We start from the raw sequence: 17775 nt of genomic DNA, 5'->3' as shown, positions 1-17775 counted from the left end.
AAAACTTATAAAAGAATAATACACATAACTATATGATAATACATTTTGGAAACAAAACACAGATGGAATGAATATATTTCTAGAAAAAATAGCACCAAATGATAGAAAATGTGAATAACCATTTAAGAAATTGAAATAATTTTAAGAACCTCTCCCCCATAAAGTCTCAGGCCAAGAAGGTTTTAAAAGTGCCTTCTACCAACTTCTGAGGAACATAAAATCTCTATCTGAAGTGTGTTGCTTCAGAAAATTAAAAAAAAGAGGAAACACCATTCAATTTAAGGTTACTATAATTTCAAAATTTGGAATATGGACTATTCAAAAAAAGAAAAATACAGAAAAATTTCACTTATAAACATGGATGCTAAACACCTAAATATTATCTAATCAAATATAAAAGTGCATTAAGATTATATCATGACAAAGTAATAAAAATTGGTTCAAAGTCAGAATACCTTTTAATGTGTATCATTACATTAATGGATTATAGGAGAGGTTAGTGCTGCTCACCACCTCTTTGGTTTCCTTTTCCTCCTGCGAACACCATTATACTTCCTAGCTACCTCCCAACTAGGTGAGGCCATGTGACAATGGGATGCCAGTATTAGTGATATTTGTCATCTCTAGCCAACATAGAGGATCCGATGAAAGACTCAGGTCCTAGTGGCTAGGGAAGCAATGGCTAGAAAGAGCCTGGGTTCCTGAACCACTAAGTACAGAGGAGCCCACCACCTCGCCAATATAGGTAGACTTGTCATGGGTGATAAGTAAGTAGCTGTATTGGTTTAAGCCATTGAAGTGCTGAAGTTGTTACAATAGCCAACATCATATACCCTAATAATACCTGAAAAATTGGGGGAGGATCATACGATCATCTCACCAGATTCAGAAAGAGCATTTGACAAAGTTCAATGACTAATTCATGATTAAAAAAAAAAAAAAATCCAACAACAATAGCAACAACTCTTAGAGAAGCAGAACTAGGAGCCCAAGCTCATTCTTTTCCCACCGCCTTCTTTTCTTCATGGCTGGATTATTCATTGGTTTAGTCACCACATTTTGTGATTATATTTTTCATTAGAAAGTAGTGCATGGGGTTCTAGTTATTCTCCTTGTTATCTCAGATCCTAAGGAAAGGGACTTCCGTTACTTGATAAATGCTATCATCTACAGACCTATCACTAACATCATATTTAATAGAGAAACTATATCTATTTTCTTTAAGGGATGGAACAAAAACAGGATGTCTGCTGTCACCATCACCACATAATACAATTACAGAGGCAGTAGCCACTATGAGGAAATAATAAAAAGAAAAACAAACATAAAATCAGAAGGAAAGAGACAAAAGTTATCAGTGTTTGCAACTAGTGAAATTATTTACATAGAACTCTCAAGAGAATCCACAAAAAACCAATCAGTTGTATTTCTCCAAACCAGTAGTAACTAACTCCCATCCGAAACAGAGAAAATATGTAACAGTGTAGCAGGCAACAATGTAACAAAATGATACACCACTTATAATAGTAATATTATTGAATCTGGAAATGATCTTAATAAAGAATGCATAAGAGTCTGTGCAGAAAAATTGAAATGTGATTAAAGTACATAAAAGAAAGCATGAATAAATGCAGAGGCAGACCACATTCATGGGTGAGATGACTTGACATTGAAAGGTATCAATTCTTCCCATATCAACATATGATTTCAATTAAATTCCAATGAATGTTTCAGGAGGACTTTTTGTTAACTTTCCAAACAGATTTTAAAATGTTTATGGAAGAGCAAGTCATGACAAGCTAAGCAGAGCTCAAAAAAGAAGAAGTACATATTAAGATATATAACAAAGTCATTGTAATAAAAACACAAAATCCAGTTGGGCTAAAGATATAAATGTAGAAGAAGAAACAATAAAGTCAGTAGGAGAAAATATGGGAAAATAATTTTTTACAATCCTCAGGTAGGCAAGGATTTCTTAAATAAGACAAAGATACCACAAATTAAAAGTAAAAAAATGATGGATATGACTATCTACAGTTTAAATGTTTATGTTGAAAAGAAAGAGAAGTAGACCATAAACCTAAATATAAGAGTTAAAACTATAAAAGCTCTTAGTTGAAAACATAGAAGTGCCTCTTCATGACCTTGGGTTAGGCAAGGATTTCTTAGATATGACACCAAAGTACAAGGAAGAAGAGAAGATTGATCAGTTGGACCTCAATAAAACTGAATTTTTTGCTTCAAAGAACACCATCAAAAAAGTGAAAAGTCAACTTCCGGCAAAGATGGAGGCCTAGATAGACATATTGCATCTCCCTCCACAACTAAGAAGGAATACAACTACCTCAAAACTAGAGACAACCAAAAGTTCCAGAAAATCGAGCTGCATGGAAGTCCAGCAAACAAAGATATAAAGAAAAAATACTCATCCAGACAGGTAGGTGATGCTGAGCCAGGGTGGAGAGGATGTGGTGTGGTGGTGTTAACAGTGGCAGGCCAGTGGAAAGCTCAGTCAAACATTTAAAAAAGTCGAGAGGGACACCTGGGGAGCACTCCCAGCATCAGACCACAACATACAGCTCACAGTTCCAGCACCAGAGAAATTAAAGCCTCATTGCTTCTGACTGTGCAAACCAGTGAGAGTTGGGGCGAAGGCAGAAACTGCTGGTCTCTCAGTAGAGTCCACTTGTTTAAAGGGCCTCCACGGTCCTAGAATGACTGCAAACCCACTCACTCTGGGAACGACAGCCAGGGCGACAGCTTGAGAGGCGCCAGGCCCATACAGAAGTTGAAGTGCCTGGAAAAGGGGCGAGTACTGAGCAAGTGGCATTGTACCCTCTCAGACCCCTCCCCTACATACAGTGCCATAATGTGGTGAAACAGGTCTCCCTGTACTGACGAATACCTAAGGCTCTGTCCCTTACAATGTAACAGGTGTGACAGCTCTACCTAAGACACAGAGGCAAACAAACACAGGAGCCTGTCAAGATGAGGAGACAGAGAAGTATGGTCCAAAAGTGGGAACGGATCAAGGTTCCAGTAGGAGAGCTAAGCGACAAGGAGAAAGTTAACCTAACAAACCAGGAGATAACCAACCTAACAGATACAGAGCTCAAAACACTGGTGATAAAGATGGTCACAGGCTTGACAGATATGCTTAAGTATGTCAAATGCATAAGGGATGAAGTGAAGGCTACGTTAAATGAAATGAAGGAAAACCTACACAAAACCGATGGTGAAGGGAAGGAAACCAGGCTTCAAATCAATTATTTGGAACATAAGGAAGAAAAAAACAGTCAACCAGTACAGAATGAGGAAACAAGAATTGAAAAAAATGAGGAGAGGCTTAGGAACCTCTGGGACAACTTTAAACATGCCAACATATAAATCATAGGAGTGTCAGAAGGAGAAGAGGGAGAGCAAGAAATTGAAAGCTTATGTGAAAAAATAATGAAGGGAAACTTCCCAAATTTGGCAAAAGAAATAGACATACAAGTCCAGGAAGCACAGAGAGTCCCAAACAAGCTAGACCCAAAGAGGACCACACCAAAACACATCATCATTAAAATGCCAAAGTTTCAAGATAAAGAAAGAATCTTAAAAGCAGCAAGAGAAAAACAAAGGGTTACCTACAAAGGGGTGCCTAAAAGACTATCAGCTGATTTCTCAAAAGAAACTTTGCAGGCAAGAAGTATTCAAGGTGATGAAAAGCAAGGACCTATAAACAAGACTATTCTATCCAGCAGATCTATCCTTTAGAATGGAAGGGCAAAGAAAGTGCTTCCCAGACAAGGTGAAGCTAAAGGAGTTCATCATCACCAAGCCATTATTATATGAAATGTTAAAGGGATTATTTAATAAAAAGAAGATCAACACTATGAACATTAAAATGACAACAAACTCACAATTATCAACAACTGAATCTAAAAAATAAAAAAAACTAAGCAAACAACCAGAATAGGAACAGAATCATAGGTATGGGGATCATTTGGAGGGTTATCAGCTGGAAAGGGGAAGGGGGAGAAATGGGGAAATGGTGCAGGGACTAAGAAGCATAATTGGTTGGTACAAAATAGGAGAAGTTAAGAATAATATAGGAAAGGGTGAAGCCAAAGAACTTATATGCCCGACCCATAGACATGAACTAAGGGGGTGGAATTGCTTGAGGGAAGGGTGGTACTGGACAGAGGAGAGCAAAGGGAAAAGAAATTGGGACAACTGTAACAACATAATCAATAAAATATACTTAAAAAAAATAAGAAGGTGAAACGTCAACTCACAAAAAGGGGGAAACTACTTACTACTCACATATCTGGTAAAGGACAGGTATCGAGACTACAGGAGTGGGCAAAAGTAGGTTTACAGTTGCAATACAAATAAATAATACAATAATTATCGAATAATAATACAAGAATAAACTCTGTTTTGCATTCTCACAACTCAATAAGGAACAAATAACCTCATTTTAAAACTAGATCTGAATAAAACATTTCTCCAAAGAAAATAGACAAATGACTAATGAGTGCATGAAAAGATGCTCAGCGTCCTTAACCACCAGAGAAGTACAATTAAAACCACAGTGTGCTACTGTTTCACACCTGCTAGGATGGCTATAATAAAAAAACACAAGTACTGGTGAGGATGTAGAGAAATTGGAACCCTCGTGCACTGCTTATAAAATGTTGCAATTGCTTCAGAAAACAGTCTGGAAGTTTCACAAAAGTTTAAATAGATATACCACATGATTCAGCAGTTCTACTTCTAGGTATATACTCAAGAGAAATGAAAATATATGTTCACACAAAAATTTGTACATAAATGCTCACAGAAGCTTTATTCATAATAGCCCCAAAGTAGAATCAACCTAAATGTCCATCAATTAATGAAAAAATTAACAAAATGGTGTATATCCATATGATGAAACATTACTGAGCAATAAACAGGAACTAACTATGTACTGATACATGCTGTAATGTGGATAAACCTCCAAAGCATTATGCTAAGTGAAGAAGCCAGTCACAACAAATAACATATTATATAATCCCATTTATATGAAATATCCAGAAACAGGAAAATATATATAGAGAGAAAATAGATTAGTGCTTTCCTAGGGCTGGGGAGGAGCATCTTGAGGGATATAAGAGAGTGAGTGCTAATGGAGTAATAAAAATATTCTAAAATTAGATTATGGTGATAGTTACAGAAACCACTGAACTGTATACTTTAAATAGGCAAGTTTTATGGTATGTAAATGAATCTCAGTTACACTATTACTACTAGTAAAAAGAAGACCACACATGAAGTTAACAGATGGGCGACAAGACGAGGAGAAGACTTACAACATCTACCTTTGACAAAGGATTAACACTTTATTGTGTAAGGATATTAATATATAAGGAACAAAATGAAAACCAGAATGAAAAATATCAGAAACCTAAAATAAAATAAAGGCAAATGAGTTGGCTAGTCAATTCACTGATGGCAGACAATATGATGGGATGTTCAATGAAACAGAAACAGAACACTGCTCTGCTAACCAATTTGACAAAAATTATGCAGACAATAGTAAGTGGTGACAGATGTTGGGAAAAGTACTCTTCATGCACTCCTGGTGGGAGGAAACTGATGGAGACATTCTACAACACAAAGTAGCAGTTTTTAGAAAATGACATTATACTAATGTCCTAGAACTAGAAATCTCCCATCATCTTTCTATCTATCTCAGAGAAATTCTTGCACAAGACCACATGGATACACCTGAAAGGATGTGTGGTGCAGCACTGTTTATGAAAGCAAGGAGTCAAGAGGCCACCCAAAGTCTCTCTCAGGAGACTGCTTAAGTACTTGTGGTGCCCACTCTGGATAGAAAACTATGCAACCGCCAGGAGTAATGAACTAGACTTACACAGAGCAACGTGGTTTGACTCAAAAACATAATGTTGAAGGAAAAAATAAGCAGTATGAGATTTATAGCACAATGCTATTTACTTAGGTAAGTACAACCAAAGCAAAACATGACCTGTCTTTCAAACATACACACTTTCTAAGAAGATGTAATGAAAGGTAGTTTGGAAGAACACACAAACATGCCATCATGGCTGCCTTTGTGTGTCTGTGCCCGGGGAGGAGGGTGAGCAATGAATATAAAGGGGGGAGATAACAAAATAAAACAAAATGAAAGACAGACTGGGGAAAAGAAATAAAATCCCTGTATTACTTTCTAGGGAAAAAATGCAATAACAAAGGCCATCATGTGCTGGTGGAGGAAAGAAAGGCATGGGAAAGATGGGGGCTTGCTTGGTCTGCAGTTGAGCATCAGTTTTCAGGAACATGGGAGCAAGAAGCCTGGGTGGTGAAAATGCAGGGGTGGTGCCCACTGTACTACACCCTCCTACCCTCAGACAGAAGGTAAGAGAGTGTGTGTCTGTGGGTGGGTGGGGTTAAAAATAAATTTCCTCTCACCTTTCTAAGTTCTTCTGGCTGGACTAATAATCAGATCAACATGAGACAGATTAATAGGAGAAAACGTGAACTTTCATTGCACATGGGGGTTCCATAAGAATATAAGACTGAGGATACCCTGGGCAGTTGAGGCTTATATGCTGTTCTAGTCTAGAGAGAGGGAAGCAGGGGTCTAGGCTTTCAAAGGGAAAGTTGGCAATTCATAGGTAGATGAGAAAGAGTAAACACATGGTCCACAAATTCTTGCTGGGCCACCCAGAATCAACCGGACACAGAGGGGAGTCCAACAAACCGCCTTTGCTAGATTTCTCCCTGTTTGCCACACTTAGTTCACAAGTGCTAACGTGAATATACATACCAAGGCCAATATGCTAGGGTTCCCTTCCCGAAGCAGGCTTTCCTATCTGAATCCCTGTATGCAGAAAAGGCTCTTGCTGAGTCTTTTATTTCTTCAGAATAGCCATCTTACAAGTCAATATCCCAAAAGGCATTTTTGGGGGTGGTGGACTTTGGTCCCCCTCAAGAGGAAAGGGAGAGAACCGTCCATGATAGTTAAATTTTAGTTAATAGGAGGGAGAAAGAAGGACATTGGGGAATTCAAAAAAAAGGGAATAGTTCAGTGAAGGTTAGTCACAAAGTCAAAGAATCTGGTTTTCTGGCTCATGATAAAGGCAGTGTTTTCTAAAAGTAATGAATACTCATCACCCTCCTGGGGTGGGGCAGAAGGGGGACTTCATGTTTTAAAAATTAGGGTGTTGAGTCATTTCATCAATTTCAGATGGCTGTTTTCAAAGTTAAGAACATTCCAGTTTTGTTTCAGTAATGGGTCTTATGATCAGATCCATGTGATTAAACCGAATTCCTTTTTATTGAGACAAAAGAGTAGAAGGGGGTTCTTGGCTACAAAAACTGGCATCACTCAAAGGTAAGTCAAGAGCCTGTGGATTTTGTCACTTTCACCACTCAGCGCCTCTCTGCTCTATGCATGTCCCACACAACCGGCCTAGTGAGCAGCCTGCAGACACACCGTCTCTTGCTAGGGGATGGGGAGCACCCCGAGCGCAGAGGCTGTCTCTACAGCATCCAGGTGGCACTCAGTTCTCTCATACCACACGTGAGCGGTAGACTTGATTGAGGGCAGACCAGGGCCCTTATCTTTCACCCTTCTGCTGGCCCACCAGTGGACAGAGAGTTTCCTTGTTTGGGAAGAACTGGCTTCCTGAGTGCACCCACCCCTGGCCATTTATGCCAGCCCTGGGTTTGGGGTCCCTGCAGAAGGAGCCCGGTCTTCACATGGGCAGGGCCCTGGAGAGGGGCGGCATCCTGGTCTAGCAACTCTCCAAGCCTAGAACAAGAGAGGGGAGCTGCCAGACGCTTGGAAGGCCCCGCAGGGGCGCCCAAGTGCACCAGAGCTGAGAAACGCCGAAGGCCAACAGCAGGAGGGACAAGCTGGGTGGGGAAGAGGATGGGTCTGACAGATCAGAAGGCGTAAATGATGAGCGGCTTTCTCCCCCGCTGAGCTAGGTGAAGCGTTTCACAGGCAGCCATCCCCTCACTTCCATTTTTCAAAACCCGGGCTGGGGAACGAATGTTGGGGGCAGGGAGTGGAGTTCGGTGTCCTACAAAAAGCGAACGTGTGCTGGGAGCGGTGGCCTGCCTTGGTACAGTCCCACCCCGACCCCAGGATGCCGGATCCTCGGCACGTTCGTCGGAGCTGTCCCCGCCTCCCAGTCTTCCAGCCCTCCCAGCTCCAAAGCACGACCCCGGGTCGAGGGCCCGCGTCGAACGACCGCCTGGCGCCCCGCCTGCCGGGTCCGCAAGGAGGAGCCCGCGAGGCGACCGCGAAGGGGCTGCGCTTACCTCGAGCGGCGCAGGCTGCGCCCCAGCTCCGGGCTCCCGGCTCCAGCCCGGCCGCCGACGCCGAACTCTGCGCCCCTCGCCCCGACGGCAGCCGCATCAACCCTGGCCACGGCCACTTTCATTTTCCTCAACTATATCGGCAGGAAAACGAAAGCGAAAACCGCCGAGAGGCGGGCCCGGGCCCGAGCGCGCGGTGAGCGCCGAGCGCGGGCCCGGAGCCAGAGGCGGGGGCCTCGGGGCTGCGCGCGGCCGGCCAGGCGGCGGTCGGGTACCCCCGAGGGGCCGGGGCAGGAGGCCAGCCAGGCCGGCAGCTAGCAGCCCGCGCGCCTCGGTCCGTCAGGGCTGCTTCTCTTCGTTCAGCGCCTCCTGGGCTTCGTGGCTGGCGGCAGCCAGCCCTGACATCTGGCGCCCCTTCCTGGGTTTCTTACTGAGGAGGTGGATCCAGGTTGCAGGCGCTGAGCGAACAGGGGCCGGTTTCTCTCGCAGACCCCAGGGGGTCAGCCCGGATCGCCGGCGCAGGCAGGGTCCAGGCACACGAGGTACCAGGACTCTTTATCCTGGGTAAGCGGAGAAACCGAAAGTCAATGGTGTCAGTGAAATGAGGGATAGGAAAGACTGGAACAGCAAGCTTAAGGTTTGGAACCCCTGGTCTCAATACCCAAGGTTTAGAGACTCCTGCTCTCACTTACTGGTTCTGTGATTTCAGGCAACATATTTACTCCCTGACCCTTAGTTTCTCTCCCTGTAGGAAGGCGATAATAACCATACCTACCGCGGGATTGTAGGAATTAAATGAAACCATGTAAAGGAGAAAAGACATGGTATTTTATCTCAGGCTCAAAGTGGGTTCTTTGAGGGCAGCCACCAAGTCATGGTTTTTCTGGATGCTTGATATACATTCTCTTTATGGTCAGCTGATAAAATCGGAGGTCTCTGTGATCATAGGAAAGAAAGTTTTCTTCAGGGTTTGGGCTGTGTTATCTTGACTTGGAAGGACTGAGGGGGCTCTGCAGTTTTTTTGTAAGGCATCTTACACTAAACTTGACCATTAGCTCTGTAATTATGCCACTGCATCAAGTTTTTATCAGAGTAGAGAGCACTGCTCCAATCGAAGTCAGAGGAAGTCCCCACAGCTCGGTCCAGCATCCGCTTCTGAGATCTGAAAATACTTCTGTAAGCATTTCTATTTGGAAAACACTGACAAGACTCCATACTCCAAACACAATTTGCCATGTGTTTGTTTGTATTTGTCAGACAGCAGTCTGAGAATGCAACAGAAAAAAGCTCTTTAGTCAGCCAGAGTCTCTTCGGTTTGCCTGTTTGTAACTCGGACACGTTCCTTGATATGTGTCTGATGTTGTGGCTTTCCACGTGTAGTGGCAGAATTTTCCTCAAGAGCAGGTGGGAAAGTGGGGTAGTCCAAGTGATGGCCTTAGAAAAACAGGAGCCCATACTTTCCCTCTAGAAGATGATGCTTTTTCTCCGTAATATGAAGGAAAAAGAAAAAAAAAAATCAAGGCAAGGCTTAGAGGCTCTTCCTTGTTATAGAACAATAATTTTTGACTCTAGGAGAGCAAAATAGAGCTAACTGCTTCTGGGAGATGAGGGTCAGGAAAAAAGAGGTAGAGACAAAAGAAGATGAAGTCAAATCCTGGATACCTGTTAATAGATGTTGCACAAGTGAGCAGATAGTTACCACAAGGTGAGGGCTAGTCTGGAGTCTATCCTTGCGTTGATTTCCCAAGGTCTAGATCTGGTCCTTCGCCGTGTGGGATCAAAATTTTCAACTTTTCAGTGTTCTGCCTTTGATTAGAAGTCAACATTATATATAATTAGAATGCCAACTTACTGATTTCATTAACTGTTTGCTAACCTCTATGCCAAGGGCATAACATATGTTGTTTTATTTAATTGTACCTATAATCAGGTGGTGGGTTGTAATTTTTTTCAGTTGGGGGGAAAAGTTGAAGGAAATTCCCAGTTAGTGTGTACGTAAATGGTAGAACTGGGGTTCAAATAAAGGCTGTCTGATTCCAAAACCTGGAGCTTAACCATTCCCATTAGAAGCAAACCTGTCACCAGGTTGCCTGCTGAGTGCTCTCTCTTCTTGTTACTGTGCAATTTGTAGCCTAATTGTCAGAAGGTAGCTCAGCAAACTTGAAATCAGAATCAAGAGTGAATTATCTGACTTAAATATTTAATGAGGTCAGCTTTGGGCAGCCTGGCATGGTGTCTTCTCCAGACCAAAGGTCAAACAACCTGATAGGAAGACTGGTCACTCATTCCAGCTGGCCCGGCCAACTCTTCTCCTTGGGATGATGCCTGGTAGACCCTGCATCTGTGTTGCCTAGTGTCTCTATTATACTACCTGGCCTGCCCCTCCTCAGGTGCACACATTTCTTTTTTAAAGATAGGGCAAGGCCTTACCAAGTGTAACAGTACTGTTTGGATCCTGGAGTCCTTACATCTCTTTATGGAAGCATTTTGTATGGCTTTGTTCTGATTGGTTTGATATATAACTTAACTTTCAAAAAGCAGCTGTGAGAAATGCTCACATTAAGACACTGGGACACAGGACTTCAGCAGCAAAGCGAGACATTTATTCACTTCATGATTCTGCAGAAATGGGTGTGCAGCCAGAGGCTGGCACACCGTTGTCAAGGCAGACAGGAGTATTTAAGCTCTAATGCAGGGTGCCCTCCCCTGTTTCCCCATTGGCTGGTTATCCCAGAGTTACATTTTAAGCTCAAGGTGTCTAAAACTGATAGGTTCCACTGAGTCACCATGGTGGTGAGCTCCAGAGTCCAGGATGTAGGTGAAATAACAACACCCTCAGTTAGGGATGGTTGCTGTGGGAACAGAAAGTCCAGGAGATTTATGGCCCTCGTTCCTAGGAAATGCTCAAGGGGAGAGAAACCAGGTCTCAGCAGGATGCTGGCAGCTATACCTTGTTGCCTTTGACAACAGGGAACTTCATGATCAGGTACACGGCCAGTGATGGATACCCTCTTTGTTTTAGCACAGGTGTTGGCTCAAGTCCTGCAAGACTGCAGGCGATATTTGTTTTATGGTTGCCTAACTCTAGTTCCATCTGGGGCATGTAACTCTTGGGGCAGGTGACAGCTAGCTTGGGAGGGGTGCTTAGTAATTTTCTACTCTACATTTGAGAGGCACTTTTTTCTTTTTCTACTTATCACACAACTTTATATCCCAACTCTATGGGAAAAATTTACTTTCTTTTTTCCCTTACCTTCTAACTCTAGAATAAAATCTTGTGCAAATAGCAAAGTTCTGGAACAAGCACTTTATCCAGGCTGAAAAATGCTCATTAACAAAGACTCAAAATTCCAAGAGTTGGGGAGATCAGGCAACATAGCAGGAGAGCAATAAAATGAAAAGAAAAATAGAATTTGCTGATTAGAAAAGGAAAACCTGGTGTGTGATTCAAAAAAAAAAAAAAAAAGGAAAAATAAAAGAGTCAAATAACCCTTTTATCTACTTCATTTGTTCAACAAATATTTTGGGACAACTACAAAATGCAGCCATTCTGAGATGCTGCGATTCAGTAATGAGCAAAAAGAGACTTAGTCTCTGCCTGCAGGGAGCACGCTTTAGGGAGGGAGTCAGTCACATAAGCAGTACTATTGTAGATGCTACAAAGTGGATTTGATTGCATGTGAGGGAATTGGAGAGAATTTGAACTTGTCTGATGTCAGATAAATCTTCACTGAAGAAGTGTTGTTTGAATTTGGAGCAAAGGAATGAGGATTAATTAACTGGGTAAAGGGACTAGGGTTGGAGAAGAGGTAAATGTGGTGGGGGTGGATGGGAATAGCACGTGCAAAAGTCCTGAGGAAGGAAAGAACTTGGAGCATTTGGGGAACTGGAAGCAGGCTGGATTTGAACCATTATCCTCTATCTGACACCTAAAGGTTAAATGGAGCAGAGAGTCCACAGGAGACTGAAGAGTAAGGCAAAAGCTATAACAGGCAGGGTCTTGAAGGTCATGCTAAGGACTTAGGTGTTTACGAGCACTGATGTTAAACTTTGCTGTGTAGTGAATGGATTGAAGCATAGTAACAATTTGGGAGCAAGATGATGGTGGTAGTGGTGGAGGAGATGAAGAGAAATGGACAGATGAGAGAGAGCTTTAGAAGGTAAAATGGTCTGAAACACGGTGATGGATTGGGTCTTAGAGATAAGGGAAAAGAGATATCAGGCATGATTCCCAGGGAGCATAATTGAATGACTGGTTGTGGCAGCCATGCAGGTACTCAGACCTCTCTTCAAGGGAGCCTACTACAAAGAACATAGCTGCCAGCAGCTGCCCCTTCTGATCCACTGCAGTGTTCACATGAGGCCACACTTTCTGGTTGTTCCCAGTCAGTGAATGAGCGTAGTAGGGGTACCAGAGCCAGGTCATTTCTGCCCAAGGTGGGGCTCCACTAACAGGCAGTCTCTCCTCTGGGGGTCCCATCAAGGTGGCCAACACTTTCTCAGAACTGCTGTTGTCTGCTCCAGGGGGACCAAAATGGACACAATGATGCCCTTTATTGAGCTGGAAAATATTGGAAAAGGACCAGGTCTTAGAGGGCTTAGATTCTGCATGTGTTGGGTGGTGTGTCAGGTGGGCAGAGAACCTCCATATCTACTTCCCCTATCATAATACATGTTTGTGCTTTGTTCTGAAACAATCATCTCTATCATCTGTGTGAGTTAGTGCCTGGCCTTGGGAAGTTCTTGTTGCATGGATAATTTCTGAACTTCAGTTTAGAACTCAATACTAGAACTATTTGCCTCTAGGAAAATATGACTTACCAATTGCAAAAATATCCTTTAACTTTCTTGAGGGGGAAGCAAAATCAAAACATAGAAAGGCAGTGAGCAATTGTTCTTGAACAACCGAAGGTAAGTCATTTTGTTTTGAGGGCCCTGGTTTTCTGGGGAAAAGGAGTAGCCTTTCATAAGTGTTCCTGAAGAAAAGCAGTTTCATATTTGGCAACACCAATGGAGAGCTCTGTTATTCTGTGAGGAACAGAAGCTAGTACTCCCAAAGGTGCTCTTCCTTTGACCTCTGTCTCCTTGAGCAAGGTGCCCTTGGAGAGCTTGGTGGCACGGGATGGCCCTGCCGTGGAGACTGCAGTCATAGGCATTCTGTCTGAGTGAATCCCCCGTGAGCAGGCAGAGCTGTTCAGGCCAGCATTGACTCATGCTATTGAAATGGACTTGAACAAAATCACCTAACACGGAGCTCTCGTAGGTCAGCTCGGAGACCCTAGCAGCCCACACCCATCCCATGGTCAAGTGTGGAGGCTGACAGGACATGATTTACATGTTTTGTTAGCACGCTTTCAGGAAGGCCAGGAACCATTAGTGTGCTTGGAGTGAAGAAAAGAAAGAAGCCCTGACCAGTGTGGTTCGGTTGGTTGGGTGTCGTTCCACAAAGCAAAAAGTTGCTGGTTCTATTCCTGGTCAGAGCACATGCCTGGGCTTCGGGGTTCAGTTCCTGGTTGGGGCACGTATAAGAGGCAACCAATCGATATTTCTCTGACACACTGATGTTTCTTTCTCACATCAATATTTCTCTCCTCTTTCTTCCTCCCTACCCCTCTCTCTGAAAATAAATAAATCAAATATTTTTAAAAAAGAAAGAGGTAGGTGTGGCCATGATAAGGTATGTTTTCCTGAGGGCTTTGTCCCTCATTGATGGTTGAATAAGTAAACATATTTGTTAAAATTAAAAAAACAAACCAAATACAAAATGTAAAGTGAATGTACTGCTTAAGTATCTTGGGGGTAGGAGACCTGTATTCTTCTCCCAAAGGTATAATTTCCCTTATGGAACCAAAGAGACTATAATAAGGACTAATGATTTGTAGAGTTGACAATTACATTAGGGAGGTCAGAAGGAACTGCGATATTATTATTATTTAAATTATATTTTATTGTTTATGCTATTACAGTTGTCTGAACTTTTCCCCCTTTGGCCCCTCCACTCAGTACCCCTTCAGGCAATCCCCACACTGTTGCCCATGTCCATAGGTCATGCATATATGTTCTTTGGCTACTCTATTCTCTGTGCTGTACTTTATAGCCCCATGACTATTCTGTAACTACCTATTTGTACTTCTTAATCCCCTCACCTTTTTTGCCTACCCCCAGACCCCCTTCCATCTAGAAATCATCAAAATGTTCTCTGTATCTATGAGTCTGTTTCTGTTCTGCTTGTTCATTTATTTTGTTTTTTAGATTCAATTGTTGATAGATATGTATTTATTACCATTTTATTATTTTTTATCTTCTTCTTCCTAAAGAATGTCCTTTAATATTTCATGTAATACTGGTTTAGTAGTGATGAACTCCTTTAGCTTTTTCATGTCTGGGAAGCTCTATATCTGTCCTCCATTCTAAATGATAGCTTTGCTGGGTAATCTTGGTTGTAGGTCCTTGCTCTTCATCTCTTTGAATATTTTTTGCCAATCCCTTCTAGCCTGCAGTTTCTTTTGAGAAATCAGCTGACGTCCTATGGGAGCTCCCTTGCAGGTAACTGCTTTTCTCTTGCTGCTTTTAAGATTCTCTCTTTGTCTTTAACCTTTTGGCATTTTAATTATGATGTGTCTTGGTGTGGGCCTCTTTGAATTCATCTTGTTTGGGACTCTGTGCTTCCTGGACTTGCATGTCTATTTCCTTCACCACATTAGGGAAGTTTTCTTTCATTATTTTTTCAAGTAGATTTTCAATTTCTTGCTCTCTCTCTTCTCCTTCTGGCACCCCCATGATGCAAATGTTGGTACACTCGAAGTTGTCACAGACGTTCCTTACACTATCCTCATTTTTTTAATTCTCTTTTCTTCTTGCTGTTCTGATTGGGTGTTCTTTTCTTCCTTATATTCCAAGTCACTGATTTGATTCTTGGCTTCATCCACTCTACTGTTGATTCCCTGTACATTGTTCTTTATTTCAATTAGTATATTCTTCATTTCTGAATGGATCTTTTTTGTGCTGTTGAGGTCCTGACTAAGTTCATTGAGCATCCTTGTAACCAGTGTTTTGAACTCTGCATCTAGTAGATTTCTTGTCTTCATTTTGTTTAGTTCTTTTCTGGAGTTTTGTTCTATTCATTCATTTGGGCAGTTTCTTTGTCTCCTCATTTTGGCAGCCTCACTGTGTTTGTTTCTATGTATTAGGTAGAGCTGCTTTGACTCTGTGTCTTGGTAGCATGGCCTAATGTAGGAGGTGTCCTGTAGGGTCCACTGGCATAGCCTCCCCTATTACCCACACTGGGTACTCAAGGTGCACCCACAGTGTGGGCTGTGTGTGCCCTTCTGTTGTAGCTGAGCCTTGATTGTTATTGGCATGTCTAAGGTCAGTGGGACACAATGCCTGTGTTCTGTCCAGGGTCACACAGCATAAGCCACAGAGCAATCAGCAGATAGCTGCTACTTGTGCTGGACTTGGAGGTGCCCAGGTGAGGCCAAGCTGTGAACCAAGGCCAGCTTCTGCTTGTGCCTGGCCTGGCTTGCTGAAGCCATATGCTCCTTGTTTGAGAGAATTTAGGAAAATCGGAAGCATGAGCCAAGATAAGCCATTTGTATGGAAAAGCCACTGGAAATAGCTTGAGTGGGCCTGAAAGTTGGGTGGGGCAGAGCCTCAGAAAATCGTCAGGGTGGGGCAAACAGTATGAGCTAGGTTGATGGAGTCTAAGATATGGCATCCGCCTACCAGCTCTGTGAGGGGAGGGCTCAGCAAAGGAACAATGATCTCTACCAGCACTTCTGTCTGAGAGAAAGCTGCCCCCCAGCTCTCACCCTGATGTTGGACAATTCAATTCCTTCCCCATGTATATCTGATGCCTTTCAATCTGCGGCCCCAGTGCTGGAGCTCAGAGGGAGTGAGTCCAAGTAAGTCTGTGAATGGGCCCTGTAAGAGGAACTCCCTGGGACTCCAGCAGTTTCTGTCTTATAGATCCCTCAATCCCTGCTGGTTTTTACAGCCAGATGTTATGGAGGCTTATCTTCCTGGCACAGGAACTCTGGGCTGAGGAGCTTAGTGTGGGGCTGGGACCCCTTGCTCCTGAGATATCCCCCCTGACACATGTGGGTATGGAGCCAGCCTTGTTCCACATCTCAGCCCCTCCTTTCAGTCTTGATGTGGTTTCTTCTTTAATTCCATAGGTGTAGGACTTCCATTCAGCTCAATTTCTGATGGTTCTGAATGATGGTTGTTGTATAGTTTAGTTAATTTTGATGTGGTCGTGGGAGGAGGCAAGTTATGTTTATCTGTGCTACTGTCTTCACAATATTATTATTGTTAACACAAATTTAGTACTGCTACGCACTTCATATGCATGACCTAATTTAATCCATATAAAAACCCAAATGAGATAGGCCCTCTACTTATAAGTGAGGAAACTGAGTCTCAGAATGATTAAGTAATTTGCCCCAACTTTCTGAGCTAGTCAGTGGAGAAGCATATTCTGGACCACATGGACCACATATCTGCTTCTAGTGTGGGGACTTCACCAATAAGTCATAGTACCACCCAGAGAGAGCATGTGCTTGAAGTAAATCTTGAACATAGATAGCATTGGGATAATCAGAGACAAAGGAGGGCAATGTATGGATAAAGGCAGGAGTGTCAAGGAAAAATATAAAACTGGAATGCGTCATGTCAGGAGCTGAATGAACTACATTAAAAGTATGTGAAATTTTGGGAAGAGATTGGAGGAGTTTTTTAAAATACTGAAAAGTGCACAGAAGAAAATAATTCATCCATGTCCTCATCTTGCATATTTATGCCCACTTTTATTTAATTAAAAACCACTACAAAACTTATGTATGTTTATTGTAAGGAATATAAATGCTATAGAAAGTACAACAATATATGCTTTAAAAGCTCCCCCAAACCTTACCATCTACAAATTATTACCATTAATATTAGAAAAATAGAATAAATTTTCATTGCATTTATACACAGAGGAGAGTGAATGGGCAGGTGAAAATGATAGCTCAACATAGTTTTCATATGTATTTCTCTTAGGAGGGAGGTACAGAATTTTTTCGTATGTTTAAAAGTCATCTGTGTAGTGTTTATTATTTCTTGAGGTTGTTGACTTTTTCTTAATTATTTATAGGAGATCTTTTCATTTTAGGTAAATTAGCTCTTTGTTATGAGTTGCAGATGACTCATTTATTAATGGGCTGGATTTCATTTTAAAATAGTTTCTTTCAAAAAGGATTCATGGTTACTTTATTGATTAGATTTTGGTATCAGGTATTATGATCCCTCCAACTTTGTTCTTCTTTCTCAAGATTGCTGAGCCTATTTGGGGGTCTTTTTAGGTTCCATATAAATTTTTGGAATATTTGTTCTAGATCTGTGAAATATGCCATCAGTATTTTAATAGGCATTGTGTTAAATCTATAGATTGCTTTGGGTAGTATAGACATTTTA

The 17775-nt window shown here is 42.2% G+C and overlaps 1 long non-coding RNA gene across 1 annotated transcript in view; it reads right to left on the bottom strand.

Moving 5' to 3' along the window:
• LOC150000543 (uncharacterized) overlaps positions 1 to 8487 on the bottom strand; it is a 41768-nt gene extending 33281 nt beyond the window's left edge. Inside the window, exon 1 of the long non-coding RNA XR_016513289.1 lies at positions 8323 to 8487. This is a non-coding gene — a long non-coding RNA (uncharacterized LOC150000543). The remainder of the gene's footprint in view (positions 1 to 8322) is intronic.
• Positions 8488 to 17775: the final 9288 nt, after the last annotated feature.

The sequence above is a fragment of the Furipterus horrens genome, unplaced genomic scaffold (assembly GCF_987537825.1).
Source record: "Furipterus horrens unplaced genomic scaffold, mFurHor1.1.pri manual_scaffold_10, whole genome shotgun sequence".
NCBI classification, from domain to species: domain Eukaryota; kingdom Metazoa; phylum Chordata; class Mammalia; order Chiroptera; family Furipteridae; genus Furipterus; species Furipterus horrens.
Note: the sequence above shows the minus strand (reverse complement) of the source record. Positions and strands in the feature narration are given on the sequence as shown.